Source organism: Centropristis striata, chromosome 19, assembly GCF_030273125.1.
Source record: "Centropristis striata isolate RG_2023a ecotype Rhode Island chromosome 19, C.striata_1.0, whole genome shotgun sequence".
Classification (NCBI taxonomy): Eukaryota; Metazoa; Chordata; class Actinopteri; order Perciformes; family Serranidae; genus Centropristis; species Centropristis striata.
Window position 1 is genome coordinate 20071085 of NC_081535.1, and position 14262 is coordinate 20085346.

Genomic DNA, 14262 nt, shown 5'->3' on the forward strand with positions numbered 1-14262 from the left:
AGAGGAGTTGCGCTGCATGATCAGTCAGGTCGGGGTGAGCAAGTAATGTAATCGATGCACTCCTACAGCTTTTCAAATATATTTAATAATAATTATCCTGGCATGCTGATCATGCAAATCAAAAAAAAAGGTTATCAATACTGATGGCAGGGATGAAATAATCTCATCTACCTAAAATAAAACTGAGAATTAGATACTGTATACCGTCAGCTGTCATTTGGGAGAAAAGCTTTTACACACAATAATTTCTCAGCAACATTTACTCATGCGCTCTTTTCTATTTCTGAACAGGAAAGAATAACAACTAACAAAATAAAAACCCCAAAATAAATTCGCCTCCTGCAACTTGTTTGTTTGTTATCACAAGTAAACAAGGCTACGAGAGAGAGATAGAGGGATATGGAAGTGTGAGTGGAGCGACTGAAACTGTGTTTATATGAAACTTTAAAACTCCACCTGTTACCACCAAAGCAGAGCAGCAGCAGTGTTGTACCTGTGAAAAATCACTGCATAAAACTGCATTAATATACATAAATAATTTATGTATCACCATGCCATCACCTAGAACGCAACAGTTGGCCTAAAAAGGTTTGACATCAGCTTGTGCACACACACACACACACACACCAACACACACAGATCTGATAAAAAGCTGCTCCTCCCAAGGACTTACACTAACAATAATATTATTTACGAATGGAAATTGAAGCCACATTATGATTAAATTAAGTATGCATTATGCAACTTTATGCCTTGAGTCAGCAGAGTTTAGTCCCACTCTGCTCCCTGTTAGTTGGTCAAGTTCCTGTCATTCATCTTGATGAGGTGTCTAGCCTGAGGCTGAGCTAAAGAAATCTGTAAAGACACCCAGAGGCGTTGCCAGACATTCAAAAAAGTGCTAGGGCGCAAGCCGCCAGCACACGCTTCCCTACAGAGCAAGTTTAAATCCATGGAAAGTGTAGGGAAGGCAGCATCTTTGTCATGAATACAAATAACTGCAGGTGAAGAAGTGTGATCTATACTCTGCAGCTTTGTGCAAAAAGTTTATTAGATATAAACAGAATATTCCTGAAAATGTGCATCACCACAGCACACCTACTGACAGACAGAACTACAGTAAAACTCCAGCAAAATGAACAAGAAGCCACAGCAGTACTGCAGAGAGGACAGCGATGTAGTGGTTCAGTGTCATCTGTGTGTATAGGCTCAATTCCTAATAAACATAGGAAGACTGAAAATGTCTAAATAATCATAAAAATAAAAGATTTTGTGTAGAGGAAGGCAGAAATATGCCTGGCTTGCTTCACCCACATTATTGCCTGATAATTGTATGTTTTATTGTGCATGTCAGCCAGCGCCTTGAGACTACAGTGGAGCTCAATACACTGAAATACACTGAATCACACTGAATAATTAGAGTATTAAATAAAAAGTTTCATGTGTCTCTCTTTGTCGGCCCCTCATGCTTTCCCTCTATAGTTCCCTCGCTTTCCTTCTTTCGATTTCCATTAGTATCAGAAATGCGAGTTCACCAAAGCCCGACTGGGAGGAGGATCGCCCGCAATCTGACTGGGGTGTAACAGAACATTTACTCTACTCTCTTCAATCACTCTTTTTTTTTTTTTTTTACATATATTCTCTCTAGCTATATTGATCACCCCTCTATCTCCATCTCTGGCCAGCATTTTCCATTTGCCAAGATTTGAGGCCATCACAGACCCTGCCTCAAACAGTCAAACGTGTCAGACCTGGTCCACATTGTACCGAGTCTAATCAAGTCAGATGGGGTCTTATTTTTCTTCCAAGGGTCTAATAATATACAGTATGTCTAATACCTTAGCATACTCAGTATTTGCTCTCATCATGTTTTACATCATAATCGATTAAATCAGTGGTCTAAGAGAAAAATGTATGCTATTAACTGACAAAATTTATGGGAATTCAATAAACAAGAATTAAATCAGAAAATCATTAACTTCTGTCTTACTGCCACCCAGTTGGCTATAGAATGTTTCATTGCTAATTCAGATGGTCAAAATATAACGTATAATATAACAATCATTTCTATAATTTAGTTTATTGTAGAAAATATTTTCTATTTAGGATATAATTTTTCAAAAATTGTGTTTTGTACATATATATCCTGCATCCCTAGATCAATGGTTCCAAACCATTTTGAGTCACGACCAGGAGGCAACCTCCTGGTCTGAGCAGGGAGGCAAACCAGGAAGTGCCTTAAGCTGCATTCTACCGAAAATTCCAGCAGGGGGCGCACAGTTTGGCTGCAAAAACATTTCTGTCCATCCATTTCAATGGGAAAACTTCTCACTTGATTTAGTACCTCAGAATTTTTTTTTAGGACAACACAGAAGATACAGAATCGTATGATTTGGGGCGTGGCTACAGGTCACTGACAAGGCGAGCCGTCATCAGGAGAGAAGCAGAACAATGCATATCCATGGCAACGTGTTAATAAAGTTATATATAACGTTATATAGACATAAAAAAGGACGTTTACCGGTTTGGTCCCATAATTTTGACCCTTTCACACTGTATTTCACTTAATGATATTTTATTTGGACGTTTTGTTCAGTAAAAAATGTCTTGTTCAGCGTTTGGTTGGACTAACAGACACTCCAAGGAGTCACTGGTCAGTTTTCTGAGGTCAGTAACATATATTTCTTTTTGTTTTTTGATAGCCAAAACTAACATCCCAGTTGATGCTAACATGAATTAGCAGCAGCTTCTCTCAGTCAGGTTGAGGTGTAGAGAGGCATGTAGTCAGTGTCGTCAGATCCCTCGCGCTCCTCCACAGTCCAAATATGGTCTGCTCCGCGTATCGGAAACAAGATGGCAACGCAATATGGCGACGAGTGTAACGCTGAACTTGATGCTTGATGATGAACGGGCAGTCCACAAACCAATGTGTGACGTCACGGTGACTACGTCCATTATTTATACAGTCTATGGTCACGACTCCCTAGAATTATCAGGTTGGTGTTGCTGATCAAAATATTATTTGTTTGTGATGACACCAAGCCGTTGTCCAATGGGCTCCATGCATCAGGACTTTTGTTCTCTCTGACCAGCAGGAAGAGCACGAGGACCTCCTAATTTATAAATTAAGCACCGACTATAACACACAAAAGCTGCTGTTGTAGTTAAAATTCTATAATCTCTATATTTGTCAGCATCAAAAATCTTCTAAGAACCATATTGAAAACTCTGAACCACACAGACAGCTGTGGAACTCTCCAAGTTAGAGCTTATCGAAACAATTCTTATCAGGCCTTTCCCACGAGAAACAAAGGGCTTCAGGAATATCCGGAGATATAATATCATCACAATAGTGCAGAAGACTTCAGGTCACGGCCAGTTCAGTTCATTGTAATAGAAGCCTTGGACAGGATCACAATTCATCTTTCAGTCCAACTTGAACTTGAATAACAGTTATCGAGGGGGACATGCACTTTAAATGTGTACTGCAGCTGTTTGGGAGTGTTGTGAAATAAAGGGGTGTTTACTAACGATAAGAAGAAATGGAAGTCTGTGACACAGATTTAATTTGTATTGAGTAAAAAGATAAGGTGGGGATGGGCTTTGGAGGGCTCAGTCGTCTACTGTCTTCTTACTTTTGTTCAATTCTGCAGAATTGTCATCACTTGTCTACACACTTTGAATGAAAGTCTTGTGTTCAATCAAAGGAGATAGCAATTGATTTTTACTCTTCTGAGTATAATCAAAGTGTTTTAAAGTTAAGAGTTTAAAGCCACCACATTACCATGCTTTAACAATGATATAAAAACCATTCTCCCATCTAAAATATGTTGCTTTACTTTAATATGTTCCCCACAACGATTTGGTGACACACAGAAATCATCTTGGGAGCTCCAGTTGAGAACACCTGCTCAAGAAGACATGGAGCTAAAGGTCCCAAGTCCTGCCAGACTGCAGTCAGGACTCAGCCTTAATAGTACGCCCAAAGGACATCATTATGGTGCTGCTTGTTGACTGATATTATTTTAAATATACTTTCCTATAGTGAACTTTTACTTGCCACCATACAAATGTTATGCTAAATGTTATTAGCAGTTATCAAATAACGACAAAGACTGAAGTTTAATCTCTATTTAAGTAAACAAGTCATAACAAGGACACAGTGTGTCACAGATAAGGAGCAACAAATATTCTTGCATATCGAAAATGGTATGATACTGTGCATGTCCCACTCCTGAGCTATTTCTCGCACCAGCCACAGAAAAAAACAATGTGTCTGATTATTTTTTTACCACTTACCAGCCCAACCTGGCATTTAACATGCCCTGGGCAATCCTTATTGTTGCCCTGCACATGCACCTCAGTGTGCCATATTTCAAACATGTTGGCATATATCTGAGAAACGGCTGCTGCTATGCAGTATGTAACCCTCAAAATGCCTGTGCTGCAGGCTAAAAATTGAAATCTTTGTCAATTCACTAAGTTGTCAGGCTCAGCGCACCAGCGGGGCTGACATCAGAGCTCCAAATGCCAGTTGTAAAACTTAGTGCTGGGATGTCTGCCCTCTCCGCTGCTCCTGCAGACGTACAGCAGCGTGGAGATGTGAGATCAGATGTCTATCGCTTGGAGCTAATGAATCTGACTTGTAACAATGTTTAAACATTTGTTAGTAGAAACATCTGCAATGATTTTCATGGGTTTGTCTGTAATATGCCTTTGATATTGTCTCAGTCAGATTCCTTTGCATTTTTAAAGACAACTGTCACAGATGGAGTTTGTGTGCCGTGAGGAGGATGTTTTTCCAGTCTTACTTGATGTTTTGGTAAATTTTGCAGTGCTTTCAGGGGTGTCAGCATGCTTTTGGATGGCAAATTAAGTTTGTTTTGAAGTTGAACCTCTGACATCTAATCTGTCGGAAGATTTCAGCAGATCAAGTTTTCCAGATGTAAAGAGTAGACATAAAGACAAAGTCCCTACACTATAAGAAATCCTTTCATGCTAGCATTTTAATGTGACAGAAGAGTATACGCACCATTAAATGCTTTTTTGGGGGTGTCGAGTAAATTCACAGCAGCACTTTCCTTCACGATCATCTGACAGGACTCAAAACTGTCAAATGACAAAGTGTGGAACAGCTGGCCTGATCAAACTTTTATCAAGTTTCAGACACACAGAATGGAGTTCCGGACAAGTGTCACACTCTACAGGTATCAGTGTGTGTCAGATTGTCTAAAAGCATCTGAAACCCCCCACGACTATTAGATGTCGGCCTGCGTCTGACTATTTTGTAGCTTTTCCAAACCTGACAGTCCAGCATTCACGTCCACTTCACGCAGCGATGGAACAGGTGTGAACATCTCTCTCAAGATCCCTTTTTTTTCACTCTTCACACAACTTCTTGAGGCACTGGCATCGGCTAACGGGCAAATAAAATGACATTCAGCAGTGGCAGTGGCTGATGTTTATCTGATGTGTGGCATCAATCTTGTGCTGGCTAAATGTTGTGTTGGTTATTTGCAGTCAGCCGTGGACAAGACAGTCCTTTAAAACAGTTCAGTTGTTTATTTTTTAAATTAAGAGTTCTTTGTTTCCCTGACACAAAAGTTGGTAATAAATAATGGAGCCAGACCAATATGGGGTATTTGAGAGCCTATACTGATATGGCCGATATAGTGATTTTTTGGATTGAAAATAGATCTCTTTATGTGGAATGTGCACCAATTTATCACCAAATGTACCCAGAGAGCTACTAATATTTAACAATATTATACATTATTACAATTATACAAACAACGCATTATATTTTCAGCCAATTCTATAAATAACTGAGAAAATACAGAACAAATAGGATTAAAATAAATAGCTAAATAAACATTGGGTTTTTTTTTTTAATAGTCAGCAATTGCTGACTACATTTTGTGAATTATATATTGTGTAAAAAAATATAAACAATATCCGTCAACGGATATATCTATCCGGCTCTGATATATAATAAACTTGGGTTTTGGCATCGTCTATGAGCAAAATTGTTAATATAAACCATATAAACGGCAATATTGGATCTCTATGTAAGTTTTACTCTGATAGAGGTACAGAGTTTTGAATACTAAAAGGCCAGTTAAAGAACAACAAAAGTATGCATTTAAAAAAGTTCATCTTCATGTTAAAAAAAAGCATCAGTGCATTCATCAAATACATGACGGAGTCTACACACTCTCATCTATATCATCAAAACAAAACCAGGCCTCCAACAATCCAATCACAATCAATCAACAGATGGATGAGCAACAAATAGCTGCAAAATGAGGTGAAGCACAAATTATTCAAGGCCTCAGCGGACTGTCCCTACTGAACATGTGGACAGAAGCAATGAGCAAACAGATTCAGTGTCCAAACAAACAAGACAGTGCTTATGACCTCCATAACGACCACGCAGCAAGAAGGCAAATACACACAGCCATGGCGTGACATTCAACCATCAGGAGAGCAAGCAGAAAGCCAGAGAGGCAGAGAGAGGGTCTTACTCTCTGGTCTGAGGATCTGACTCACCATTTTTGAAGTTAAAGTCCTTTATTCTCGAATGGAGATGAAGTAATCCATATCCAGAATGTGTAATGTACCACTACACTTGGTGCGTCTAGTTATTCTAATTAACTACTAACTAAAAACACGGCAGCGATACTGGAACCAAGTTAACTCTTGGTTGTTTTATTTAAATTCTTACTTTTTATTTATTGTTGTGAGTAAAACTGTCTTTAATTCGCTTCAGAGAGTATGGCGGTGTCCACGCCTGTCTGCAATCAGAAGTTTGACACATGCACCTGGCTGACACTTCAAGGGTGCAATACCACCTTTCACCGCACATATTCGGAGACATTGACCAGCGTTGGAACCCAAAGGGGCGCTGTTTCACTCTCACTTGAATAAACTCAAGATGGATAAGGTGAAGAAAAGGGCAACCAAAACAAAACAAACGAAAAACAGATATATATAAAATATATAGCTGTTTTCCATCTAAATTAACTCAGTGTGTGCTGCACACTGCAGCTTAAAATAGCCTATTTTTTCCCCCTTATGTACGTTATGTTTTGATTGTCACCCATCATGTCTTAGGCAATGATGTTGTAATTATATATATATATAACAAAATAGTGTTTTTTATAAACAGAAATAGACACATCTAGCTCACTCACTGCCACTTATTCTAGTTTTGTTTTGTGAAAGTAATATTTCCAGGAGCTATACAACTTACCAGCTGTGTGTGTGCTTGTATGTGCTTGTGTGTGTGTGTGTGTGTGTGTGTGTGTGTGAGAGAGAGAGAGAGAGAGAGAGAGAGAGAGAGAGAGAGAGAGAGATAGAGAGAGAGAGAGAGAGAACAGATCCTCCTTCTGCTACTTTCAACTGCATCGTGCCAGAGGGGCTTCAGTGACTGGAGGCTCAGACTCCCAGTTAAGATATTGTCAAAGCTCCTCTTCATTAGCCTCGAGGACTCGAACATCAAACAGTTCACCTCAGTGGCACCACGTGGTTGGCAAACCCAGAGACAGCAAGCAGATTTAATGTTGATGATCCTCTCCCAAAGATTCCATTTACCTTATCATGTTATCTCCACTGAAACGCTTCTAATGCAACAGAATTTTGCATAATGAACTGTTTATATAACTCAAAAGTTCATTAAAGAAGTGTTTATTTTTGTTGTTTTGGTGCTGAGCAAATGAAAATGCTCAATGCATGCACAAAAAAAACATTAAAAAAACAGAATAACACAGAAAAATAAAACAACAAAGACATTGCTTTGTTGAATATGTGGTAGTAAGATATTTGCAAATGCAATAATAAGAAAATATTGGTAAATCTCAGAACTGAATGGTGGCTACTGACAATAAGAACAAATCATAGATACAAGCAAAACTAACAATACATGTGTTTGTATACCACTTTCTGTATGTATATTATTGTTAACACGTGTGTATACCAAAATAAAATAACAGGTAGAAAGCAGGATGTTGTTTTGAACTCTATAATGTGATGACACGCTAAATATTTCAGATTACATGTCTTTGTGTGGAGAGTTGCATATTTTTGCATGCTTATCATTGTTACATCTGGTGTGATTCTTTTGGCAATGATATGCCAGAACCACAGGTGACACTGCTGCATTCATCTGCAGGTTGGACACTTTTAATCATATGAAGAAACTTTAGCCATTAAGGACACCAGGGACCTGACCGTCATCCCTCACAGTCATAGGAAACAGCAGAGTCCACACACCTCCAGATGGCTTTGTCTAAAAACAAATTTGGGTGTAAAGTAGTACCTGTCAGGAAGACAGACTGAAAGCAAACACTTGAAGAAGAGAAGGAGAAGCAACTGTTTTAAAAAACCAACCTAGCAGCGAATATTCTGTCCTTTGTATGAAATTATCCCAAATACATGGCACCGTAATGACAGGAATTTGGGTAAACACAGTGACAGTTATTCAATTCTAGCAGCAGGAGGGAATTCACAAACCCACTTCTCTGATTTCAGCCTGTCCAACTGAGCTGATTAAAAACAAGATCTGAGAGAAACACACCACTCAGCAATATGGAGGTCAAGAGAAACTGGAGCAAGAGAAATAAAATGTAAAAAAATCACACAAACAAAAGAACACTTGGCAACTAAGTGACATGAGGGAAGGAAGCTGGGTTCATCAACAAAGAAGCAGTGACATTTAAGGAATGTATGACTCTGCAGAGTAAACAGCGTCTCCAGCAGTGACATACCTGTAGTTTAAGTTACCTGAAGATGGAGAGTTTTGCTTAGAAGACGGCACAGCTCAGTCACAACATCGTTTTCAAAAGAAACTGACACAACAAACTGAAAAACAGTCTCCTTTTTGAAGACGGGTTACAAAAAGGCAGCAGGAGTGCGCTGCATACTGACTGTACACAGTAAAATACAGTGTTTTTACAGCGCAGGTGGAAATGTACAAGCATTTCATCAGTTATACAAGGATGTATAGTAACCATAAACTATATTTAAGAAGTGAAATAAATTTGTGGGACTGTCCTCCCCACAAAAATGCCCCTTAGAGTCATTTGTACAGCAGCTTATTTTGACGCATATTGACGTTTATTGTTAGTTGACACCTTATAGGGCCTCATAGTAATTATGACAGAAATAAGATAACAGAGTCTAAAAGCCCAAATGGAAGTGAGGATATTGAGTATAAAGAACAACAAGGTCCACTTACGGACAAAAATCAACATCATTATTTGAAGTTACTGTCCTGTCCTCTTCACACGCCTTGCGTGAATTGACAGGTAGATAAACTCCATCCCCAATTACTACACGGACAAAGAGGAACATACAGTAAAAAACTGTTCAGATTTCCATTGTGTGTGAGATTAAACATCACATCACATGTTATACATAATACACACAAGATATCCAAATAAGACCCAAATGTACATATAAATCTATACATGTGATATAACTGTATTCAAAGTAACTACAAAACGTATCTAAAACAAAAGACAGGCTATTGGTAAGTATATTGCTACATACAATGTGTCTGTATGCACATTTTATTAACTTAAAGCTAGCTAGCCAGAACATGTGGTTGACATGAATTTACTATGTGTACATTTATCCGTTCAAATGTCTCTGCTTTGTAAAACTATGCATAAACATCAATAAATGAGAAACTAAAAGGTTGATTTCACATACCGACGATGCTTTCAAAGACTTGAACATCTGGATGATGTCCGATGAAAAAGGCATGAACTTTCCTAAACACTTACTGATGATGTCATCAACTAGAGACACAGATTACCTGCACTAAATGACTGCTATACAAAACCACCAACAGGAGGTGCTATTTAACAAAATTAACATAACTGATAAGGCAGCACAGTTACAGATGTAACATAGGTCTGTTTAGATTGCATTTTGTTAGTTTTAAGCCCCGAAACTTTCTCATAGACCCCTATACAAACTCCTACTCTGGTCAATTTTTTATTGTGTTTGGATATGAGATATCATATTTAGTTGCTCTACAGCTCCATTGCTCCCAGAAAAGAATGTGTTGTGTTGTGTTATGTTGAAATTCTGAGTATTTGCTTTGTGTTTTAGTTTTCTAAAAGCCTCCCCAGGTTATGAAGTACATTTCCACAGTTCCTCTTTCGCGGCCTCTGTGTTTGTATATCTTTCTCAAACACTCCTCTCACAGCTATCCCATTTCTGCATTTCCTTCATGGATGGCGGAGCACTGTGTCAGCTGCTGTCACACGTCTCAACGTTCAAGTGAAGGCTTCAGTTATGTATTTACTGTATACTGATGGAAAAAAGAAACACTTTTCTGAAGTGAGGAAACAATAGTTGGGTTCTTTTCCCAAATGTTGTCAGATTTCAAAACCCTTACGGCTGTGCAGCGATACCTGCAGCTTGCAATTCAAATTGGACATTGAAAGTCAGCAGGTGCCCCTAAAAATGCAGCATTAGAGTCTAGAGATGTGAGCAGGAAATATGATTTATCAGGATACAAGACTATTGCTGTGTCTCAATTCACATACTACTGTACTTTCCTATTTTAGTACTTAAGTGCAATAATAACAACTGTGGCAAAATGCAGTTCACTGTGAGTACCCAAATTGTGGACCCATAACGGCAGAAAAGTTTAGTGCGGAACGCTGGACATTCCTCACACTCATTGGTCGCCATCTTGGCTCTGTAATGAACAGTGGTGGAAAAAGTATTCAGATCCCCTACGTGAGTAAAAGTACTAATACCACACTGTAAAAATTACTCCACTACAAGTAAAAAGCCTGCATTCAAAACTAACTTCAATAAAAGTTCAAAAGTATCAACATCAAAATGAACTTAAAGTATCATAGGTAAAAGTACTTATTATCCAGAATGAACCCAGATTGTTTTATATATTCTAAATATATAATTCAATTATTATTTTTTATCTCCCATATTCAGCTTTATGCTTCACCTTAACTCATTAAATCCCTAAGAAATGTATACTCAACACCCTGGTGTGGTGGTCATGTGACTGTGACAAGAAGTGACTTCTCCAAAACATGGCTGTGACTGGAAATAGAAATGTGAAAATGTAGCTAATTTCAAAAAGCTTATTTTTTGTTACGTGTCTAAGTTTAAACCCATTTAACAATTCTAATCCCTTAACAGGATGTCCTGTATTGCATTTAACTTGTTCTGACCATATTTCCTGAACAAATTAAAGTCACAATTTTGATATATGTTATGAAGATGCAAACAAAAAAGCAAATGGTTATTTGTTTTTATTTATTACTGATTTATTATTATTTTGTTACTTAAAAACAAATCTGAGAAATAATTTGTTGTTAAACAGCACTATTAATGTCACAATTTTGATATATGTTGTGGAGATGCAAAGAAAAAAGCAAATTTATGTTTCTGTAAGCAAAAAATGTGTCTAATTTTTTATTTTAAAATAAGAAATATCATAAACATAAATACCATAAACGCCCAGTGTAACTTACATGTCACAGATCTTTGACATTTAGGGGTAGTACTTTTTTAAAAACATTATAAATGTGTTCTATGTGTATATCCCCCATAATTTTCCTTTAAGGATTACTGGGTCTGGATTCTTATGGGTTAATTTTGTAAAGAAAGGTCTAATTTTAAATACTTAACATACTGTTATGAGGTTTAATTTTAAAAAGTCACGATTTAATTTTAAATGAATACATTTTGAATAAACCTCTGTCCAGCTGCAATTTGCTATTTTAGAAGAAGTCAAATGCTGCAATCATCATTTTCGGTGAGTGCACAAAAGCTGTGCTCAATTTGAAACAACACTGTCAAAATCAAAAAGTGGTGGACCAATCAACATTGCAATTCATACTGTAGATTAAAAAAAATAAGTAAATCAAGCTTCTCAAATTAGTACAATATATTAATGAGTTAACACAGATCTAACTTTTATTTACTTTGGCTTTTAGGAGATCATATCATCATTATACTCTCCATTCGCCACCATCAAAGATGTCTAAAGACTGTCAGGACACGGAACAGCAGAGGCTTTCAAATTCATGATTGATTCAAGAACTTTTCTATGTTGCTAAAGAGATGCGAGGCCTTGGGGAGATCAGCCATGAGCCTCTTTTAGATGTAACGTCTGGCTTTAATGAGATCTGCCAAAAGCACTTTATCACAAGAAAGAGACAGAGATGGAGTCAATAAGGTCAATTTAGAAAGAGCAAGAAAGTGAGCCTGTTCAGAATCTCCCTGCAGATCCGGGAACAGAAGTAACGCCTTAGAGTGCAATTATCTGTTGCACGAAAGGGCATCTTTGCATTTTGCACAAATTTAGATTTTCTATATTTGCACTAACTTCTCTGAGAACGGGCATAGTTCAAAAAGTGATCATTTTTGATCATTTGGATGTAAAGGAACACTAATATATTCCTGTTTTGCTCCTTTTTTATGGAGTAAGTTTCTTTTTTTTTGCAGATCTGACATGAAGACATTTAGAATGAAAGTGGTTTATTGCACTCTTATAATTGCAAAAAACATGACCAAAGAAATAAGATGGAAAGGCTATTCAGGTATATGGAGAAGTCTGCCAGATACCTAAAGAGTGTAGCGGTCATATTTGCACAGAGGAAGACCTGACGGAGGTGTTTGGTCAAAGTGTCCATAGCGGAAGCAGAGGATAACAGTGTTTCTTGTGTAATGTGTGTGTCCTGTCAGCAGGCAGCCTCTGGGGCGCCTAAGTGTACCATCTGTGACCAGGTCTGCCATGCCATCATCCCCTGTACCACTGCCACTGATGATGAGGCCGTGTTGGAGCACATGACTCCTGCTTTCGCTGCCAGGGAGCAGCAGAGAGGGGCCAACAGGAAGCGAGGTCTTTGTTTGCTTTCCTTGACATAGTTCTGAAATCATAATTATAAAGAAAATGTGTTATTTACTATAAATAAGACACTTTTTGACAGAGTAAAAAGCTAATACATCCTGCCTGCTAACAGCTTCTGTGCAGAGCAGTGCCAGACAAACACGTCTCTGTACTGGATGTGTGGAGATGAAATTGTTATTGATCTTCTTGTGTAAATCTGTTTAAGACAGCAGACAAGTGTATCTAAATTGTAAAGGAGTATTATTTTAATTGTATCTGATGTGATGCATCCTCTAATCCAATAGTGTAATAATCTGCAGATGATTTTTGAATGTTCTCTGTATATAATTACATTTTAAATAGTAATAGTCAGAAGAAGTATTGCAAATTTTATTTGAGGCTTAGACTATGGTTTTATTCAATAAAAGTGCCAGCATGAGCAGGGTGCACAGAGGAGCCTTTTCATCTTCTTCTTAAAGAAATACTTCAAACTTAAAATGACCATTTTGTATCTATTCCTCAGCCTGAGTTACTTTGAATTCCTGAAGAAAACGTTTTTTTCCTGCATATCTCAACAGCGAACGAAAACATAATAAATCCTTAAGGAACTGAAGGAGATGCAGGCCAGGTTTAACACCAGCAAAACTAAACTAAAACATCAGTTTACAAAAAAAAGTCTAATTTACCAGTTCTGTAAGAGTTTTTAGTTTTGCTAATCCTCCATTGACTTGACTCCATTACATGAAGGATTTACTACATTTCTGTCCATTGTTTGGATTCCCTGTTCATTGTGGAGGAATGCAAAAAGTTTTCTTCAAGAATTCAAGATAACATGCGGTGAGTTATTGATATATAAACGGTCATTTTAAGTGTGAAGTGTTGTTTTAATACACCACTCTGACAAAAAGATTAATTTAGTCATCTGCGCCCTGCAAGATATGCTGCAAAAAGCTAAACTTGTCTGTAAAATCACACCAAAGTGAAAATATTGTAGGTACTGTATATTTTGCTTCTTTTTTGTCTCTTCCTTCTGTTACTCGTTATTATTCTACTTTATTCTATGTCATCAGCTATTATATTGTTTTATTCTGTTACAATTTAAAATGTTTGATTTGTTTATGGTTTTGTCTGTGTGTAGTATGAAAGGAGTCTACAGCATCATTTCATTATGCCATCCTGTATTGTACTGTATACTGAGGTTGACCCTTTGACCTTGAAAGTTAAACAAGATGGTATACAACGGTGTCACACTTCCTGCATATCTTATTTGTTGCTGTTGTTGTTGTTTTTTTGCCACCAGGCCACGGTATCGATGAGGCAGTGCCAGGAGGTTCCCAAAGGAGAGAAGAGCTAAAGCTCTGCCAAATGTTATTAGAGCTGCAATGCAGTGT

At 37.7% G+C, this 14262-nt stretch overlaps 1 long non-coding RNA gene across 1 annotated transcript in view; it reads right to left on the reverse strand.

Moving 5' to 3' along the window:
• The window catches only part of LOC131992287 (uncharacterized), a 119115-nt gene extending 112176 nt beyond the window's left edge, over positions 1-6939 (reverse strand). The window contains exon 1 of the long non-coding RNA XR_009396209.1: positions 6547-6939. This is a non-coding gene — a long non-coding RNA (uncharacterized LOC131992287). The remainder of the gene's footprint in view (positions 1-6546) is intronic.
• Between the last annotated feature and the right edge of the window lie 7323 nt (positions 6940-14262).